We start from the raw sequence: 6,000 nt of genomic DNA, 5'->3' as shown, positions 1-6,000 counted from the left end.
GACAGCTTCTTAGGAAAGCAGATGGCTGCCCCACAGGAAATCTGGGCTTTTAAAATGGATAAGGGGAAGATTCTGGTTCCCATCCCCCCACGAGGGCTGGCTATCTCACTGAAACCTTCTGGGGAAAGATTGCGGCCCGCTTCCGGGCCTCCAGGAAGTAGGCCAAGGTCAGGTACCTGCTTACGGGCACCGCTAAGTGTTTAATGACGGACTCTTTACGGAGAAAGGCCCAGATTCACGGTGTCTGCCAATTTCCGTGGTGTAAATGCTCCCACCGTGGCCGATTTTAAGAAGCACATTTCAAGAAGCCAGCTGTTGTGAGTCTGGACACGCCAGCACCGGCCCAACGCTGAACCTCTCGTAGCATCTGGCCAGTGAGCAGACCTTGAGACGAACAGGGTCCACATTGGATCTTCCAGAGTCTGTAGAGGTAACAGAGAGGGGCCGACTGTGACAATGGGGGGCTCCTACCAGCTCTGAAATCATGCCCAGTGCCCAGCCCCCCGAGTGTCTGAGGCTCGTGCGCCACTGGGCCCCTCCCTGTTTGGCTCCCCCCGTGCCAGCCAAAGACTGATGGATATTAGCAAACGTGGGCCGAGGGCCTTCTGTGTGCCAGACCACGAGGGGGTTTGTTATCCCGCCAGATCCCCGTGATTGGTCGGTCCTAGGAGTGTCCCTGTTCTACAGACGAGACACAGGAAAGTCAAGTATCTTGGCCAAGGTGTGCGATCACTTGTGTTCCCGTGCGTCTCGCTCCCCAGTCAGGGAAGGGGGTCAGCGTGGGTGCGTGGGGTCAGTGCAGTGAGACGGCACGGTGGAGGGGTGGCGGCCGTGGGTGCCCGCAGCGGAATGGCCGGGGCGGGGACAGAGACCCAAGGTCGCCCCCCGACTTACCCTCTCCTCTCCCCCCTCCCTCCCTCCCCCCTCCACCCCCCCACCCCCTGCACAAAATTCACAGCTGCCCTGCGTGGAGTGCCAGGGGTGGGGGGTGGGGGGCGGGCGGGCTACAGTTGAGATGTCAGGAGGGGAAAGTCTGCAACCGGGGTTCTGCTGGTTCCCATTAAGACAAATCTCCTTGTTGACAAAAATAAAGGGGCCCGAATCGACGCCAGCATTTGCCCTCGGCTGGTTGCTTTTATTCTCCTGCAAGGAGCTGGATCCCGGCTCCCAGCCCTCGGGCTTCAAAGGGGGAAATTCCTAAGCGGGTAGGGGCTTTGGCGAGGTGCCCTGGTGCCCCCCGGGGGGAGCCGCTGGAGATGCCAGGCCCAGGGTCTCATTAGCGTCTCACACATTCTGTCTCATTTTCCTTGGCACAGAGTCTGGACTTCTCCGTAGCTGAGAGGTGGGACGTGAATGCCCAGTGGACGGTCGTGGCCACAGCTCGGGCTGCGGAGCCAGCGTTTTCTGGGCTGGGGCAGGTTGGCAAGATGGAGGTGCCACCTCTGAGTGTGGAGCTCACGGTGCCGGGCCCGTGGGGGGTGGGCCCCCGTATCCCTGGGTTGTGGCCGAGCCCTCAGCCTCTGCCTCCAGCTGCACGCGGCCTCCCCCTTTCTCCTAGTGTCTCTCCTCCACATGTCTCTTATGAAGACACTTGTCAGGGATGTAGGGCCACCCCTGCCTCTCCGAGCCCGCCCTCTTCTCCCCCCAGGCTGGTGCTTATCCCCAGCCCATTTAGGGGAGCTCGGGCCCAGTGCCCTCTCCTGCACCCACCCCACTGGCCAAGTGAGGGGAAAGATGCCCCAGGAGTCACTGGGCCATGTCAGCTAAGGGGCCTGGGCACAAGCCACACCTGCCACCTGGTACGTCCCCCTCCCCAGACCCTCTCCAGGTGCCCCATGCTCTGGGCCTGTCCACCTGGCCTGGAGGCCTCAGGTATATTAGTGTCCTTGCTGTCATAACAAATAACACCGGGTGCCTTGAGACACACAGATTCAATTTCTCCCCGTCTCGGAGGCCAAAACCCGAGATCGAGGTGTCCGAAGGGCGGTGCTCCTGGCCGAGGCTGCAGGGGAGGGGCCTTCCTAGTCTCTCCCGGCTTCTGGTGGCCCCAGATGTTCTCTGACTCGTGGCAGAGTTACTGCAGTCTGCCTGAACCGTCCTATCGCCCTGCCTTCTGTTTGTCTGTCTTTAATCCCCTCTGTCTTCCTCTTCCAAGGACACTTGCTGTGGCATTTAGGGCCCAGCTGGCCAAACCAAGATGATCTCCTTATCTCAGGGCCCTTAGCTTAAGCACATCTGCACAGACCCTTTTCCCAAATAAGGTCACATCGTAGGTTCTGGGGATTAGGGCTTGGAATTGTCTCTGGGAACCGCTGTCAGCCTCCCACGGCCAGACCTACCCAGGATGCCCCTGTTAGCTCTGCACCCACTCCTCCTGTGAGCTCCTGCCCCGTCCCCACCCCCCGCCCTCCGCCCCCCGCCCTGAGTGTCAGAGCGGATCTGATCTGTACCGTTTCTGCCGGAAGGCCCCACGGGCAGAGTGAGCAGCCTGGGGGTGCGGGGGGAAGGCTTGGGATGGGACCCCGGCTTCTCCACTTAAGAACCTGACGACTCTGGGGCCCATCTCCCCGTGCTCCGGACTTGAATTCTGACCTGCACGTTAGGGATGCTCTTTGTATCAGGAGGATTAAAGACGGTCAGCCCCGGTCAGTTCTTGCCACAGCGCCACCCCCGCCCCCCGACTCACGTACCCGTACCCCCAAGTCACGTGCATACTCGCCCGGCTCGGCTCGCGGACTGTGCTCAAGGGTTCTGGGGGGCAAATGAGTTTGATTTCTGGGTTTGGGAGACTCATTTAAATTTCTCTATCCCCTCTTATTTCCTCTTATGGAAGAAAATTTAATCTGGGAGCTATTTCCATTGAAAACATTGGTTTAATACTAAAGATGAAAACAAATAAAGCTAGGCCCTCCTGGAAAAAACAACAGTCCCGGGCAGGGTTTGGCACACCCGGGCAATGTGCCGTCGCACGCACGGCTCCACTGAGCTCCCTCGTCCCTTTGCCAGCTTGAGTCCTGCCGATGGGGACGTCGCCTGCTCTCAGGACACGGGAGTGCTGGGGTTTTCTGCACCTGAGCTGGCTGGCCAGCAGGTGCCGCTGACCCCTTGTTCCAGACCGTGGCTGGCTGCCGTGTCTTCTCGGCCTCCCTGGTGGGGATGACATGACAACTCCGGGGCTCTGGTGGGTCGGTTGTGGCCCTTGGAAATGGGACCTTGTTTAAAGGGACGAGAGGCTGAGGTCCGAGTCAGCCCCGCACACCCAGAAGGCCCTCTTCCGCAGGCTTCGTGGACACTTCCACCTTTGCCTCCCAAAGTGGGGGTCGTGGGCTGGGGAAGATCCAGTTAGGTCCCACGTGGGGTGCCATCACACGCACCCCAGAACCGCCATCTGAATCCGGGGGACGACCCGCCGACCACCGGCAGCTCTCTCCAGCCGCACACACGGTTCTTTCCAGCTGACATTTCCCCCGGGCTGCAAACTCAGCCTTTGCTCTAGAAAACACTCCCTGGGGGGGCGGCGAGCCCCGCTCGTCACAGGCCGGAAGGTGCGTCCCTGCGTCGCGCTGTCTGGATAATCGCCAACGCTCTCTCCACGTTTAGAGCCTTACCGGGGGTCCATCATGGACCGTTTTGCCTGGAATTCCTGTTATTTTGCAGAGTTCACTTGGCCCCTGAGAGGAACATCGAGGTGCAGTAACACCAGGCCCTCGTGGGCTTGGGGGGAACGAAGCGCCGTCCCGGCCGATTGAGCCACCAGGGTGCCGCTGGTCCCGGGCACGCCGCCGTGCCTTGTGCTCCGCCGGGTTCGCTGCCCGCTTCCTGCGCTCCCCGGGGCGGCCCCCTGGCCGTGGAGAACCTGCTTCCTGGCCTTCCGCTGGTGCCCTGCAGCCCCGACGCAGATCTCCAGCCTCCTGCAGGCTTGTCTGGTCTGGAGGATGACGGCCCGTGACTGCGCACTGGTTTGCCCCTGTAGGGTGGTGGTCCCGGCACCCTTGGGTCCTGGGTGTGAGCTCCGGGAGGAAATGGCTGCCAGAGATTGCGGGACTCGGGGTTGGCTGGGGCTGGCGGGTGTGGGAAGGGACCTTCTCTTGTCAGAGCGGTGGAAGGTTCCATGTGGGTGGAGGAGAGCCTCCTGGGGGACCCCACGGAACGTGAGGTGGAATCAGGGTGGCCCCGGGGTTCCGCGTGAGAATGAGGACCAGGGGGCTAGATCCCGATTCCCCGGCTCTTTGCGGCACAGCCTCTATGCACTGTCTGGTCCACTCAGCAAATCAGATGGTGGGCCGGGCCCGGGATGCCAAGGTCAAGCCCCACAGCCGCCCTGCCGGAGCTGGAGGGACGTCTGCACACGGCCACACGGCCTTCCAGGCCCGGCTCCCACCCACAATGCTCAGGTGTACCTGCTCGCCCGCAGGCTGTTCACAAAGACTGAGACGTGTTCCTCTGCACCCCCTGGGCACCTCGGGCCGGGGCTCCTGAAGCAGGGCAGGGGCACTCGTCCACAGAAAGGGTGGGGAGGGAGAAACGAGGACCCGGGAAGGACTCGGGAGCCTTCATAGGAGGCGGTCGGGTCTCAGCCTGTGTGCTGCCCCCCTTCCCCCCAGCGTGGTCGGCGTCACAGACGCTCAGCTCTATATGCACCAGGGGAGCGAGATTCCGGAGGGCTGGCCCAGCAGTCAGGGTGAGATGCCATCAGAGGCCCCTCCTGCTGGACGTGGTCCCACCCCCACCCCCACGGGCGTTAGAATGCCCTTATTGTTCTGGAAAACACAGTGCCCTGGATTTCTCCAAAAGGCCCACAGACTGGGATTGCCAAGGTATTGTGTGCTGAATTGCGCCCCCTCGTTCCCCTGTGGAAGCCCTAACCCCGCCCCCGGAATTGACTGTGGTGACAGGTCCTTTCAAGAGGAGACTAAGGTTAAAAAGAAAGTCATTTTCGTTGTAGGGTAAACTCATCCAATATGACTGGCTGTCCTTCTAGGAAGAGATTAGGGGCGCAGACACGCAAAGAGGGCAGATGGGGACCAGGGAGGCGGAGAAGGCCCCAGAAGCGCCAGGACACCTGAATGTGGGGCTCCAGCAGACTGCTGCCCTGGGGAGCCCAGCTTTGGCCTGTTGTTGGGCCCACCCGGTCCTGTCTCTGCCCTCTTCCGCCAAGTCCGAGTTGAACGAGGAGCATGATGGAAACAGGATGACGAAGGACATGCTGTGCCCTTGGCCTTTAAAGCAGTGAGTTTTGGGGTTCCTGGGGGGCTCCGGGCTCCTGCGGGGCTCTGTTGGTTAAGCGTCTGGCTTCGGCTCAGGTCATGATCTCGCGGTTCGTGGGTTCGAGCCCCACGTTGGGCTCTGTGCTGATGGCTCAGCTTTGGATTCTGTGTCTCCCTCTCTCTCTGCCTCTCTCCTGCTCATGCTCTGTCTCTCTCTGTCTCAAAAATAAGTAAACATTAAAAAAATAATAAGTAATGATTTTTGCTAATAATTGTTCAGAAGTTACCCTGGGATTAATAGCACTTGGTCCCCAGGGTGGAAGGAGAGCCCTGCGGTGTGCTGAGCCTCACAGCTGCACAGGGCAGGGGTGGGGGTCCCCAGAGCCGGCAGGGCCACCCCTCTGCAGACAGCCTCCCCCAGGGTCACACCCAGTGAGGCACCTGGTGAGGCAGGAGGGTCTCTGCTCAGGTCTGGCTCATCCACACCCTGCTGTTGGAACTCTTCCCTCAGAGGGAGGGTCCTTGCTCTGCTGACTGGGGGTTTGGGAGGAAGACAGGCCAGCTGTGGGGGGTGTGTGGGAGGGGGTTGGGCTGGGGGACGGGGAGCAGAGAGGGAGGGGCGCTGGCATCTCCGAGGCCTTCCTGGCTCACCTTCTTTTTTCATTTTTATTTTTATTTTTTTTAAAAATGTTTTTAATGTTTATTTATTTGGGGGGCGTGCACACACACACACACACACACACACACACACACACACGAGTACAAGTGGAGAGGGGCAAAGAGAGAGGGAGAC

The sequence above is a fragment of the Panthera onca genome, chromosome D4 (assembly GCF_046562875.1).
Source record: "Panthera onca isolate mPanOnc1 chromosome D4, mPanOnc1 haplotype 2, whole genome shotgun sequence".
NCBI lineage: Eukaryota > Metazoa > Chordata > Mammalia > Carnivora > Felidae > Panthera > Panthera onca.
Note: the sequence above shows the minus strand (reverse complement) of the source record.